The sequence below is a fragment of the Lipophrys pholis genome (genome assembly GCF_963383615.2).
Source record: "Lipophrys pholis genome assembly, chromosome: 8".
Classification (NCBI taxonomy): Eukaryota; Metazoa; Chordata; class Actinopteri; order Blenniiformes; family Blenniidae; genus Lipophrys; species Lipophrys pholis.
The window spans coordinates 11,481,146-11,497,563 of record NC_137630.1 but is presented as its reverse complement, the minus strand read 5'-3'; positions in this window follow the sequence as shown (position 1 = coordinate 11,497,563).

The window sequence follows — 16,418 nt, the reverse complement described above, 5'->3', positions numbered from 1 at the left end:
TTTTCTGTATTAAGAATAGTCAGTATTAGTGTTGTCACGATACCAACATTTTGGTATCGATACCGATACCACCATGTAGTTCAATACTTTTCCAAATAAAAAGACAACACAAAAAATGTCATTAAATAAAGCCTGTCTTAAGTAGGGCCAATGTCTTTAAATGGTATGTTACTATGCAGTAATCTTTATAACAATAAATCCCATTCGCGATTGTTATTGTTCTGTTGTTGTGCCAGAGGTTGGAAAGAAACGCCATGATGTGCATGCTCACCTGCAGGCTGGTTGAGTGGCGTCACTGTGTAAAGGGTCTATTACAACATAAATGCCTCTTCAGGGTCTTACCTTGGTCCATCATGTCCTAAGTCAGGAGGGTTTTCTCTGGACCGGTCACTCCTCTGTGAATCAGTGCTGGATGCAGGTGCAGCTGATCTATATAGTCAAACCATAAAAGACAAAAGCACACAGGTGAAGATGGTCTATACAGTCAAAAAAATTAATGTTTTAAAAAAGGCAACGAAAAAACTAAGTGAAATTTTTTTACAACAAATTGAAAAATCTAAATCAACATTTAGATGTTGATGTTTAATGTAGTCACCTATTGTCACTTTTCACTTGTAAACAAACCTCTTTTACAGTGCAAACACCTCTATGTCCTACCTTGGCACATCGTTCCCTAAGTCAGGAGGTTTTTCTTTAGACCAGTCATTCCTCAGTGAATCATTGCTTGATGTGGGTGAAGGTGATCTATACAGTCATTCATTTCTTTACAGTATGTCATCTCCATTTGGTCAGAAAAGCCAAAGCGGACTATAAGTGGAAAATTGAGAACCATGACAACAGGTGACTGGTGTGTGTCGCTGGTACAGGAACAAACTTTTTTTTTTGGTTCGCTTTGAGTCACCAAAGCAGCATTCACTTTCTCCAGCCCTGCATCCATTGGCTCCAGCATCCGCCCACTCACTGGAAGAGCATGATGTGAACCTCAAAGGTTGTTGACCCACAAGGCGTACCCAGCTAGTGCTCAAAGTATGTACCCACCAGCTCGCCAAACATCTTTTTCAGCATTTTCAGCCTTTTCCGGGCCCAAGCAGTCATACCCCGACAACCTAAAACCGGCCACAATCATCCCGGTGAAAAGGAAGTCACCCACATTCAGCCACATTCATGTTACAGCCTTACTCCAAAAGAATGATTCAATTCATTTTTCTTCCTCAAGATTCTCCACACTATACCCCATAATGATAATGTTAATGTTTTCCGGACATTTTCACAGATTTGTCCCTGGAGACAATCCTGTCTCAGAGGACTACAGACAATTCCTTCACGCTGGGTTTGTGCTCTGATTGCACTGTCAACTATGGGACTTCATGTAGACGGTGTGTGTCTGTCCAAATCATGTCCAATCAACTTAACCTTCCACAGGTGAAGCACTGGGTGTTTTTTTATTCAATAATATCAGGCATGTGACGTCTGAAACAATTTGTGAAATCACATACATAACCAATATGTCAATACACACACATACACACATATAGGCATACACATACATGCCTCATACATCTGATTAACATGCCTGAAAAGGGGTAGGAAGAAGTAAACTTATCAAATCCTACCCCTTCTCAAACATAACAGTTATAGTTCATAATAATTTTTCTGTATTAAGAATAGTCAGTATTAGTGTTGTCACGATACCAACATTTTGGTATCGATACCGATACCACCATGAAGTTCAATACTTTTCCAAATAAAAAGACAACACAAAAAATGTCATTAAATAAAGCCTGTCTTAAGTAGGGCCAATGTCTTTAAATGGTATGTTACTATGCAGTAATCTTTATAACAATAAATCCCATTCGCGATTGTTATTGTTCTGTTGCTGTGCCAGAGGTTGGAAAGAAACGCCATGATGTGCATGCTCACCTGCAGGCTGGTTGAGTGGCGTCACTGTGTAAAGGGTCTATTACAACATAAATGCCTCTTCAGGGTCTTACCTTGGTCCATCATGTCCTAAGTCAGGAGGGTTTTCTCTGGACCGGTCACTCCTCTGTGAATCAGTGCTGGATGCAGGTGCAGCTGATCTATATAGTCAAACCATAAAAGACAAAAGCACACAGGTGAAGATGGTCTATACAGTCAAAAAAATAAATGTTTTAAAAAAGGCAACGAAAAAACTAAGTGAAATTTTTTTACAACAAATTGAAAAATCTAAATCAACATTTAGATGTTGATGTTTAATGTAGTCACCTATTGTCACTTTTCACTTGTAAACAAACCTCTTTTACAGTGCAAACACCTCTATGTCCTACCTTGGCACATCGTTCCCTAAGTCAGGAGGTTTTTCTTTAGACCAGTCATTCCTCAGTGAATCATTGCTTGATGTGGGTGAAGGTGATCTATACAGTCATTCATTTCTTTACAGTATGTCATCTCCATTTGGTCAGAAAAGCCAAAGCGGACTATAAGTGGAAAATTGAGAACCATGACAACAGGTGACTGGTGTGTGTCGCTGGTACAGGAACAAACTTTTTTTTTTGGTTCGCTTTGAGTCACCAAAGCAGCATTCACTTTCTCCAGCCCTGCATCCATTGGCTCCAGCATCCGCCCACTCACTGGAAGAGCATGATGTGAACCTCAAAGGTTGTTGACCCACAAGGCGTACCCAGCTAGTGCTCAAAGTATGTACCCACCAGCTCGCCAAACATCTTTTTCAGCATTTTCAGCCTTTTCCGGGCCCAAGCAGTCATACCCCGACAACCTAAAACCTGCCACAATCATCCCGGTGAAAAAGAAGTCACCCACATTCAGACTAAATGATTACTGCCATCACATGTCTAATCATGTGCTTTGAGAGACAGGTCCTCCAACATATCAAAGGTCGTTTCCCTCCACCTTCGACTCCCACCCATTCACATATCAATAAAAGATCTACGGAAGACGCCATCGCCACTTGCAGCAATGACAGAGCTATGTCAAGATGTTTTTTTGTGAACTATAGCTGGACTCGGATTTAAACACAATCCTCCCAGGCATCCTGATCAACAAGCTGGTCAACCTGGGACTGTCCTCTTCTCCGCTTAACTCCCCTGAACAACATCCCAGCAGTGACCAGGAAGGCTCAGAGACTACACAGTAAAAATGCCCGTGTTAATTTAACACCATATTGTTCATTTTAACACCACGTGTCCACGCTAACTGGTGTTAAAGTAACATTTCCTAAAGTGTTAAAAGATTGACACCAATTCTTTTTTTTTTGACTTAACAACCGTTATTGTGAATATCCAATGCTACTGGTTGTTATATTAACATTCCACTTGTGTTAAAATGCAATGTTAAAAAATAAAACTAGCCTAGTGTTATCATGAAAAGATATTGTGTTGGAAAACTTAATAACTCTGACAGGTATTAATACCAACCCCCAAGTGGTATTCAAACCCATGATATTCTCATTGTGAGTCAAGAGTGCTAACTGCTGCTGTACTGTGCAACACTGTATTCAGACTGACAGAAAATAACTATTCTATTCTATTGATTCTCATTTTTCAGCCATGATGTGTAGGCGTGGCTTATTTTGACAGCAGCTAATCAACACTTTGACAACATGAAAATGTTTAAAATAACACCAGCAATGTTAATTTATAGATGTGTGACGCTAAAATAAGACTGCTTATTTAAGAGCGGACACCAAACTTTTGACACTGGCTTGTTTGCTGTGTTTCACTTCCTGTCAGGTAGTGTGTATCCAGAGCCTGCAGTCGTATTGTAGTACATTATATTGCAGGAGCAGCACTGTGGAAGATAGAAGGAGGTTACAGACGGTAAATGCAGCAGCACAGAAGAGTTTTGGCTGGAAGTCACTACAGCTGCATCGAAGCAAAGACAAACAGACTCAGAAACCCTAAATTCACACATTCATTGATTCACACACCTTCTACATGATCACAGGAAACATCTCCTGAGAAACATCTGTGAACCTATGGCCATATTGCACACATTTATTGTTAAATTGCACAACCTTTTTTTGTTTGTTACAATTTCTTTATTTGTACTGTGAGAGAAGCAGCGCTTCTATTTCACTGGGGAAAAAAAATCACACATAGAATATTAAACATTACATTGTTGTTTCTTCCTTTGTAGATAAGCTGCAGTTAAAAAAAAAAAATATATATATATATGTATATATATCATAAAATAACATGCGCTACAACATTGAAATCATCTGAAGAGAAACAAACATTCATTCGACTTTGTCCCTGAATCGTCATTAGGCTTAATTTTCATGTTTGTTCAATAGACGGTGTATTGTACTGCTTGAGCAGAAGTCCTCTGACTGGTTTTCATTTGAGAAGGAACAAGCAAAAATGTCACTACAGTTACTTACTTTGGTTCCATTCCTCAAGTTTTCTGGTTTGGCCTTGGAGTTACCTTTCCTCGTGTCAACACCGCTGCATGCAGATCAGTTTAGTCTGTTCAGTTCAAAGAAATGGAAGAAAAATCAATCTGACAAAAAGAAAATATTAGTTCATTTTGAACACAATTTGTGTGAACCGTGAGTAATACAGCTTTTTTGTCTTGTTACTGTTTGAACTGCAAGCAGATCTGGTTGTTAATGATTTAAAAAAAAAAAAAAAAGAGAGAGAGATCCGTGACCTTTGTAACCCTTTTTGTGCAGGAAATGCAAATGTTCTCATTTGAGACTGTGAATGGGCTTTTGTGGAAATTATTTTCATTCATATGACAGAATATTACATTGGTATGGAGGCAATCTTTCACTCTAGTCCTATGTCAAACGATTTAATAGAAGCATCACAGGACTGGAAAACAGACATTTATCAGACTTGCAACAAACATCCACATCCAACATTAACAAATATTTTTCGAATGGAAACTTTGACAAGACTTAGACTTAGACTTGGCTTTATTAATCCCTTGGGATGACTCTGTCAGTTAAATTTGAGTTCCAGCAGTTTAATAGAAGAGGAGCAGCACACAGAGGATAACAAAGATGAGTTACAGAAAAAAACTTTAACTTAACTAAATATAGAAGCAGCAAAAGGAATTAGACTCCTACCAAAATATAGTACAAAAAATATAAAATAATATAAACTCTTAACCAACCTTAACTTAGCTAGATATCCAAATGGCAAAAAGAGTAAATAAAATTCCGACCAAAATTTTGTACAGAAAATAATATAGACTCTTAACTAACCTTAACTTAACTAAATATAGAAATGGCAAAAAGAATAAGACTCCTAACAAAATATAGGAGTGAAAGTGGCCGAACGTTAAATTGTACGGAAGAGTTTTAGGGCCACTGAAGAAATTTTTTTTCGGAAATTCTGAAAAAGTCAAAAATCAAAGTTGCGATTTTTTTTTTTTTTTTTTTGCGAGGTTAAAAAAAAATCTTCATGAACTCCAGAAAAAGTCGAAAATCAGAGTCGAGATTTTTTTTTTTCACGGTGGAAAAAAAAAAGTCCATCCACATTCCAGCGCGTGTGACTGCTTCCTCAAAATGCATATCAAGCGGTTTAATAAAGTGATGAAAAGATGCTTCAGGACAGAATCTCGCTCATAAACACGGAGCAGTTATCATCAGGATCAGGACTAGAAGAGACGGAGCAGCCTGCTGCCTGGTTCCGTCGCGGAAGTTCGTCGAGTACGAAGGACAAAGACACGGAGCCCAGGCTGCTTTTTTAAACGTGTTCTTATTAATCAAGGAAATCCGGTGTAAAATCACACGTCCATAAGCAGTAAGCAACCCGATATAGTCACAATTAAGTGATTTAATGTGAATTCACATCTACGGGCAAATGATGAGGGATAGATAGACGTCTCTCTGCGAAGAAAAAAAAAAAATTGGACTTGTTCTGAAGCGCATGAAGGTTTTTGTTTTTTTTTGGCGCCAAAAAAAAAAATCGCAACTTTGATTTTCGACTTTTTCTGAAACCACGAAGGGGTTTTTTTAGCCTCTGAAAAAAAATATCTCAACATTGATTTTCGACTTTTTCTGAAGCGCAAGAAGGTTTTTGTTTTCCACTAACAATACACGTAGATTAATTAATCTTATAGACCACTGCCACCACAATAAACAAAAAGCCATTATCACCTCCTTAGATGCAGAAAAAGCCTTTGATAGGGTAAATTGGAAATTTCTACTTGCTACACTACGGAAATTTGGATTTAGAGAAAATTACCTTTCCTGGATAAAAATACTGTATACCTCACCCAGTGCCTGTGTTAAAACCAATGACCAAATGTCCTCAAGGTTCAATCTTGAGAGAGGCACCCGACAGGGGTGTCCACTCTCACCATCTCTCTTTGCAATCTTTATCGAACCACTAGCAGCAGCCATCAGACAGAACAATAACATAAAAGGAATACGAACAGCAAATGTAACACATAAAATATGTCTCTATGCAGATGATGTGCTAATTTTCCTGCAAAACGCACAGACCTCTCTTCCAGAAACAATAGGGTTAATAGATAGATTCTCCTCAATCTCAGAATATTCTATAAATTGGAACAAATCAGTCGTCTTGCCTATCAACTCTACATTTCAGCACACACCGAACACCCCACTAAAACCAGGGAACATCAAATATCTCGGCATTAACGTTTCAGGCAAACTCTCAGACTTGGTACACTTAAACTACACCCCCCTTATTAAAGCAATAGAGGAGGACCTCATTCGATCGAGGACACTCCCAATTTCACTTATGGGGAGAGTAGCAACAATCAAAATGATGGTCTTGCCTAAAATTAACTACATCTTCTCAATGATCCCAGCAAAACCACCAAAAACCTGGTTTAACACTCTTGATTCTCATGTCTCAAAATTCTTATGGAAAAATAAACCATCACGTATAAGTTTAAAAACACTACAGAACACCAAGGACCAAGGTGGCTTAGAACTCCCAAATTTTTATAATTACTATCTGGCCAATAAACTACTTTATGTTGTAAAATGGATCAATCAGAAATCCTTAGATGAAGGCTGGCTAGACGTTGAAAAAACATTCTGTGAAGATCTCCAAGTCAGAGATCTTCCCTTCTTCAGTCCTGTCATTAAAAAGCACAGCTGCTTTAAAAGCATCAATATAAACACATCGCTGACAGCTTGGTGGGAATTTCTTAAAATAAATGGATCTTCACTCATTCCCTGCAAACTCACACCCATCTGGAACAATCCCGACATCCTGCAAAGAAAGAAACCAATAAACTTCCCAAGATGGCAAAATAAAGGAATAAGACACTTAGAACAACTTATCTCCAATAACTCTTTTATTCCATTTAATGAGCTAATAGAAACATATGGCATCAGTCAAAGCAACTATCTGGAATATCTTCAGCTTAAGTCAATAATACAAACTAAGTTCAAACTAGAACAGATTAACCTGAACTTACCTCAGACAGTGACAAATCTCCTGAAGATCTCAGCTCCTAAACCTCTTTCTAAAATTATCTCAATCCTGTCAGGTTCAAATATCTCAATATCCCTTCCCACCTTCAAATGGGAAGAAGATCTCAACATCAACAGAGACCCAACGTTTTGGTCAGAAATCTGTACAAATACATTCAAAATGAGCAAAAACCCCAATATACAGCTCATACAATACAAGGTCCTTCACAGAGTTCATTACACAGGACAAAGGATGTTCAAGATGGGGCTCACTCCCACTAACATATGTTCAAACTGCACAGGTGATCTCCCCGATACCTATTTACACGCACTTTGGCTGTGTACGCCAGTCCAAACGTTCTGGCAAAAGATTTGTGAAGACTTATCGTTATGCCTGGGCTACCCAATTCCGGTCTCACCTTCACTTTGCTTGTTAGGAGATCTCACAGAAATTAAAAGAGAAAAAAATGAGTCCTGCATGCTCCTGGTTTCCCTAAGCGTCGCAAAAAAGGCGATCCTCATGAACTGGAAATCCAAAAGTAATCTGAATATAAAGTTATTTAAAAACTTACTTCTAGACCACATCACATTGGAGAGAATGTCTGCTTGTAGGAAAAATCATTTGACACAATTTGAGTCCACATGGTCTCCAATAATTAAATACACCATGTAGCCCTGTGGGGGGGTGGTGGCTCCACCCCGGGGCTCTGGGGACCGTCGGTGGTTGGGGCGTCGTGGCTTTGGTGGTTGGTGGCTCTGTGGGCTCGGGGGGGTCCTAGCGTCTATGCTGGGGGGCTGCAGCCTGGCCTGGGGAGTCCTGGGCGGGGGTGTGGGGGGGGCTCTGCCCTGGGCGGGGGTTGGGCCCGCTGGGGTGGGGTGGGGGGGCTGGGCGTCGGGCCCCGGCTTGGCTGTCGGCTGGGGGGGGTTGGGGGCGGGTCGTCCGGGCCCTGGGGGTGCGGGGCCTCCCCCTTTCCGGCGGGGGTGCCCGCTGTGGCGCTGGGGGTGGGTCCTCCCTCTGGCCCCCTCCCCCGGTGGGGCGGGTTGGCCCCTGCTGCCGCGCTCCGGGTCTGCCTCATTCCTGGATTGGGGGGAGCGGGGGACGGGGGGGCTCCGGGTTCTGGATGGACGGTTGACTGAGAGTGACCTCCAGGGCCTGATGGGTGTGTGTGTGTGTGTGTGTGTGTGTGTGTGTGTGTGTGTGTGTGTGTGTGTGTGTGTGTTGGGGGGTGGGGCTGTGTGGGCGAATGAGGGGGGGTGCCCTGACCACTGGCCTCCGGCTGGGCTCGCACTGGGCCCTGCGGGTCTCAGACTCTGCTGTCTGGCCGTTGGGTGGGGTGGGGGCTCCCTGCCCGGGTCCCCTTACGGCGCCTTGTTGGGGGGGGTGTGGCTCCCCGGGTCCTAGGCCGGCCGCTCGGGGGTGGGGTGGGGCAGCGCGGGGGGTCCAGCTGGGCCAAGGTCCTAGCGACGGGGGGACCCCCTCCCTCAGAACCCTCCCTGCCTTACCTCACCTTATATTACTCCACAATAGGGAACAGTGGGGCGGTGCCTAGGTGGGGGGTCCGGGCTACTTAACTGCGGTCTGGGTCCTCCCCCGACTTTGCACCACCCACAATTTTAACCACACTTAGTCACGCAGGGTCTTGAGGGGGTAAGCCGCTTTCGGGGTTCTGCCGCTTGTCAGCGGTAGAACGCCCGGGCCCCGCTACCCCCCAATTTTAAACCGCACCATAGACACACACATTGCATCCACCTCTTCAAAACACAAAGACACACCCTTACATACATCCAACACACATATAGGGCAGGGGAAGGGCGGGAGACGTGGCTCCCCCCAGCACCTCCCGCTGGGGTCCCGCCCCGGCCCGGGGTGAGTGCGGCTGGGATGCGGGGGGCGCGCTCCCTCGGGCATGGCGCTCGTGGGGGGGCTGGGGCGCGGTGCTCCTTCTCCATTTGCTGTTGGATTAGTGGAGGTTGGGACACCGCGGTGGCCGGTTGGGGGCCCGGCCGGCGGCCTGGGGGGGCGAGAGTCATCACTCCCCCACCGTCCCGAGTGTGTGTGTGTGTGTGTGTGTGTGTGTGTGTGTGTGTGTGTGTGTGTGTGTGTGTGCGTCTGCATCTGCGTCAGGGGTGGGTGTCTGTGGGGGGTGGGTCAGGGGTTGGGTATTTCAATTAAAACCGGGGGGGAGGGTCATGGGGCGGGTGGGATATGAGGCTCCTGGGGGTGTAGAGTTGACTGTCCTCCGACCGGGGCCTGCGCCGGCCTTCGCTTTCCTGGGTCTGGGGGCGGGGCTGGTCCGGGGCGCGGCGGCTGGGGCCGTCTCTGCCTTGCCGGGTTGGGGGGGGGCGGTGGGTGGGCCTGTTCCCGGGGGTGCGGCGGGACTCGCCGCCGGGGTTGGGGGGGCTCTCGACCCGCTCGGCCCGGGGGCCCTGCTCCGGCCTTTTCTCGGCTTGGCGGCTTGGGTCGGGGCCTGGGGCCCTGTGCCCTTTATCCTTCTCTTGTGGGCCCCTCTTGCCTGGGGGGGATTCCTCTCTGCATTCTCCGTCGGGTGCTTTTTGGGCGGGGACGTGGCTCTCTGGGGTGGTTCGCTGGGGTCTCCCCGGGCCTGGGGGGCTTCCGTCTGCCGGGGTGGCGGTGTCCGGGCCCGATGGCCTCGGACCCCGGGGTCTCGCCACGGGTCCCCCCACAGCAGTTCCGGTCCCACCCAGTGGACAAACCACACGCACACACACACACACACACACACACACACACACACACACACACACACACACACACACACACACACACACACACACTTCCACTCCTCACGAAAGGTGCTTCTGAAGTTGCTTGTTCTCTATCATCATTTGCTCAAACTTTGGAGGTCATGTTCCTCTTTTGTTGTCGCCTCTTTGTTAATTCATGTTCCTGCTTCACGTTGCTGTCTAGATAGAGCTGCTCAGGCTGGTTAATCCAAGAAATCATTTTACTGTCTAGATAGAGCAGCTCAGGCTGGTTTAATCCAAAAACAGTTGGAAAATATTTGGATCAGTGTGATAACTGCAAATAATATATGTAGCACAACAAGGATATTGTATGTTATCCCCCTACCCCCTCCCCCCTCCTCCCTCCTCCCTCAACCTTTTTCTCTCTTTTCTCTTCTCTCTCTCTTTGAGCGTTCCCCCCCGGTCGTGTACGGCAGCCATGCTATCTTCTGACGGAGAAGGCAACAGGAGGAGATTCCAGGTCTCTCCCTGTTGCAAGACCAAAATCTGTTCTGACTCCGAAGGCTCTCAATCACATCATATTGTTGGCCCAAGCTGCCGAACAGGACAAGGGCAAAAGAAAAAAAGAAAATAAAAAAAAGGTTTTTGTTTTTTTTAGCCTCAAAATTATTTTTTTCTTCGGTGGCCCTAAAACTCTTCCGTAACATTGCACTGTGGTTGCAGAAAGAATCATTAACAAAGCAACCTCATAAACACAATGTGGTTGAACCACGATGTGTTTAAGATACCATGAGGTCTCTTTGCTCTTAGTTTTGAGAAACCAAATTAGAAGATCAATCTTCTGTGAAGTTAGAGCAATAGGACTTCCACAAAGTAAGAACCAAAGAGACTGCAAATTACAAAATTCAGCAAACATTTGAGAACATTCTTCAGTGAAGACAGAAGTAACAAAACGTACCTGCGGAGGAGAGACAGAAACAAGTAAACAGCATTGCAGCTCAGACTGCAGAGCTCATAAGCAGCTTCTGTCCTTTCACTTTCTTTTTCACTCAAGAAGCTCCAGAAACACGCCTCCAACAGTGCAGTTCCAGTAAACGGAGTAGTGACAAGAAGCATGAGTGACTTCAGTCAGTTGCGCACGTGCACACCATTTCCACCCTCTCCCGCATAGACATATACATGTATACATATACATGTCTATGCTCTCCAGGACCTGGACGCTCAGCTGGGTTAGGAGGAGCATCACGTGTCAATAGTAAGCTGCTGAAACATTTGTGAGGGAAATAAACAGTAAGTACACTAGTTTTTAGTGGCACTGGTCTGTTTATTTTACATAATTTGTGTTGTTTTGGAGGTCTCTTTGAACCAGGAACTAAGTTTGAAAAAAAAATCATTAAACATAAAGGTAAATATAGCATATGTATAGCATATGATTTTAAAGTTACATTTTTTTCCTCTAAAATTCAAATTTTCCTCTTACAAATTCCAAAAAGAGTTTTACTAGTATTGATGAATAACGTGACGTTCAAAGAGTGGAACTCATTAAAGGGGGCAGCATTAAAGGCAACACAAAACATGCTACAGTCCTATTTTAACATTATTTATTATTCATGAATTCATGTATTCATTCATGTATTTAATTCTACAAGCTTTGCAAAACAAACGGTGTGTGTACTCTACGGACTGACTGACTCATGGGGCTTTTTAATGAAAAAGAACCAGGAGCTCGTTCAGGGCCGGTGCCAGGACCAGTTCTTAAATAAGCACCGCCAAGGAACCGGTTGTGTTTCCATTATCAACGGAGTCAAGTGAGAGCCACGTCACTGCATCACTACAAAACGTTGTACATCACTGATTTCACCAATGTAAGCGCTCAAACAGGAACGAGGAGACGGACTGTGTTCATCGGTTCTGTCTCGTGACAAAGACCAAAGAGCGAGAAAACATTGCGTCTCCTTGTCGCTCTATTGTGTTTTTTCACGTTCGTCCCCGTGACCATAGAGAGAGAGAAAAAAACAACGCGCGAATGAGCTTGGGTCTAATTTTTCAACATTTCGGCATTACATTGTGAATTTCTGTTTCTTTCACTTTATATCTGGATTTGTCTGAATCAAATGCTTCAACGTCGGGGAGGAATGGAGGTGTACAACGACAGAACGGAGCTCTAAAGCCAATTTCCAATAGCTACCTACGTAAACACACGCTGATTAAAGTTCTCTCTCACATGAAGCACCATCAAAAGGCTCACTTTATGGCTAAAAATAATCAAAGCTTTCATTTGCAGTCGTACGTAGTTTGTTGTTTAGTTGTTCTGTGGGTAGAAAATAAGAATGGGGCTTAGCGGAGCACAACGCAGCCGCACACAGACCTCAGCCTGCACATCACTACAACAGAGAGCATCATTACTGACCGAGAACAGAAAGTGAGCCGGGTTCTACACAGAAACCACAATTGCATCTCTAACTGAAATTCTGTTTTAATATAAAGAAACAATTTGAATGAAAACTGTCAAAATGCTTAGGAAATATCAAGCATTTTGACTTCCTATGCTAAAAGTGGAAGGAGGGTTGCCAACTCCCTGATAAAAAAAAAAGGGACACCTCACTGGCAGAGCCGGCCGCCCCAGATGCGTTCGCCGTTCCCTTCGTGGTGAAATTTGTTTTAGCTCTTTTTTTCTGTGTGAAACAATTTTTTTACTTTCTGACTTGAACCTGAATTATAGTAGATGCATCTTATTTGTGATATGAACACATTGAAAACAAATTGTTTAGCAATTTATTTTCATTGCAAAATACCTACATTTCTTGCTTCATAAAATAAAAATACATATTTCTTTATCAGAACTCTGTCTGGCTTAAATTACAACAGAATAAATAGAAATTGACTTGAAATTGTATAAATTAATAGAAAACAATAGAACGCAGAACATTCCTGTAATAATGCACATTTAGTGCAATGAGAAAAGTGCAAACAGAAAGTCTGTGGAAAAGTTCTAAACATAAAATATTTCTTCCTCCAAGTGAATGACAGTAAACTACAGTTGGTAGGTTCTGCAGTGAGGTTCTGCAGTGGGAAGGAGATCTTCCCAGATGCAGGGAGTGGGTGGATTAAAAAGTGCGCCGGCACAGAGTGCAGTGCACAGAAATACAGGGAGGAATGAGAAGAAGTCAACATCTGCAGCCTTTTATATGTTTTTCCGGAGGAGCATTGCTGGTTGAAGGTGTACTATCCGAGTCTGTCACCATGCTGCTTTGTATGCTCCTCTGTTGTCTTCCGGTATCTTGTTTGTGAGTAACTGTACCTCAACCGATAAGATAAGCAGGATTCTGTATTGTCATACTCGTGTGTGAGAATGCTGTCAGCTCATGGGTCACAGAGCAGGAGAGGCGGTGAATAAGTTTACCGTAAGTTTTGATATAAAGCGCCCTGTTTGTCATAAATTCCATTGACATTTTACAGACTATTTTTGATTCTCACGGTATTACGGGACAAAGTGCGTCCCTTTTCAGCTCAATACGAGACGTAGACTTTTGCTTGCGAATACGGGACGATTCAGTTTTCCAAGGGACGGTTGGCAACCCTAAGTGGAGGTAGCCCGAGAGTGGAGGCCTGCAGCCAGATGCCTCTTGTTCAATTTCACTCAGTGGCCATACCGCCATACTTTTAAAACACAAGTTTTCATTTACCTTATTCTGCTGATAATACTGCTCCTCTTCTGAATTAACGCTCCATTTTCAAAAGAAGGCTGTTTTTTTCATCTAAAAACAACTAAAATACAGCTCAGTAAGGTGACAAACTCACAAGATGAAATTCTTTGGATGGATTCACTGAAAAACCAAACCTCCATAACCACACTCAGTGCCACTGACATCTCAGGAGAAATTAGGAGGCTGTGATTTTCTGCTATTTCAAATCCCGGAGGTCCACGATCCTGCACGGCTTCAACATGAGTCTCCTGCAGCGCAACTCATTGTAATGAGTGCCTCATTATCAAGCTTTCTATACAGCTTCATAGTCACACAATCATTAGATCCATGTGTTTCAGCAGAAGGACGTTGAAAACAGTCATGTAGGCATGAATACTAACTTTGGCAACGGCGAGTTAGAATAGTAACGGATAAAACAATATGAGCGGCTTAAAAGCTGAAAGAAAACCTGAGCAGCACCGTTAAAGATCCTGTGCTTTCAACGAAGATTTTTACTTCCTCAAGCCAGGGTGTCTCGTGTTTGAACCTGAATGTCGACAGTGAAAACACTCTGACACCGACTGCATTAATAATATACGCTCTTACCAATATTGTAGTGAGGGGCTTAAGCACAAATATCCTGACGCAGAAACACAAACTAAGTGTTGCACACGACACACACCAGTACACAAACACAGCCTGTGCTTTGGGTTGAAAGCATTTACCGTTCCTCACTCATCAATATCTAATAACCTCCCCTTTTTTAACTGCCTACATCACTCAGAGTTTCGAATGTTTCCGGTGAAGAAAAAAAAAGTCTTCAACCCAAACAATGCACACATATATACATGCCAAACTGTCCTTGTTCTCTTTTTTTTGTTTGTTGGTTTTGTGTCCTCACAGAATCATTGGCGACGGAGGGATATTAGAGAGAAAGGGTGCAGCCCTTTCATCAAACTTCATTTTGACAGCCAACAGGATGTGGTTCAGGGGGTTTGGAAAGTCGCCTGAGGGGCGGAACTGGAAGTGGTTATTTCCGTTTCTGAAGGTTTTTGACGATGTGATCGGTTGCAAGAAAAAGAAAAAAAGATCACAGGATGCAAACAGACTGACTGGAGAGGGGTTATGATTTAATTAGCTTATGCTTCTACCTACTCCTTTTCAGACTTAAGTTTTCATTTTCGGGCAATTCAATGTACTAATTTTGTTTTTATTTGTTACATCCGAAATATAACCAAGCAAGCGAGAAGATTATCGGTAACGGTTGTTAATACACCTAAAATACTGACGTCTGCATTTTGTTTCAATACATAGCAACTCCTCCACCTGTTTTGTCTATTACTGTACCTAAATAATAAAGAAAATTAAATATCATCGTCACTGTTTTGATAAAATTGCATTAGTGAAATCAATCAGAGACTATTTCACCCAATTGCATTGCGGAGTGATTCCAATATGGTGAGTGAAGCAAACAGAATGTTAAGTCCAGAGACAAAATGCAGAAACACACAACAGAATCCCGATATATAGTGCTGTCACCAGGTGAAGACAATCACACACTGAAGCCATGTTTACACATTCCTGGGTTTTCAGAAAAAATTATATTTCTCCCTCTATGTTTACAAAGAAATCTTCAGTTACACGGACCCGCATATATCCCTGGTTCAAGCTGAACACGCCAAACCTGTAGGGGGCAGTGTAACGAGAAGCATGAAGCCATGATAGCTAATCGAAATCCTGGGGAAAAAAATGACAATGCGAATTGTGACGTAAATCTCTGCCTACCCCCCTTTAGATGCAACTCGAGACACGGTTTTTCAAAACCTTCACTGTGGCCGGAGTTTTCAAAAATCATCATTTGTGGTGACTCGTAGCTGCGTTTATGTGTAAAAGCAGAGAAATATCACCATTGTGTAAATACCCGGGTATGTGTGACTGAGGCCTCAGGCACCAGGCGACACTCAGGGTAGGGCGCAGCAATCAGACACAAGGGGGGGAAGTCAATGAGCCTGAAAAAGAGACGTGCCATTTCAAAATAAAGCAGGAAAGAGAAGAGACAGAAAACGTGCACCATGACAGTTTAATGTCTGCTGTGGAATCAACTCACTGTTTTGTACACTAAAGAAACTGAATATGTTGTATGAAGTAGTCCATTTTCTCACTTCTAAGCAAGAAAGCGGTTAAAATGTATTCCTTATTTAATTCAATTCTTGATGCTTTGCAAGTATGCAAAGGTACAACTTAAACCAACTAAAAACATCCTAATGCACAAATTATACCATCAAATTAACTATGTTTGAGCCTTTTTTGCAAATAATAAAACAATGAAAATAAAATCTACTTAACTTCTGCCCCTTCCCCTCTGGGAAAAACAACACTAACAAAAGGGTAATCTCTTTTTGACTGATACTGTGTCTACATGTGCTCTGTTGTTGTCCAGTTATCAATTGTACAGCAATGTACCACATTAATTCAAACTGTTTATCCTGTCCTGTCATGACGGACTGTAAGTCTTTCCTCTTTTCCTCTGTGTAGCATGTTGTTGTTAAACACGATAATAGTGCACATATTTACTGTTCAAAAGTATATTCTGCCACATTTTGGACTCCATGATTCTCATTGTTCACAAA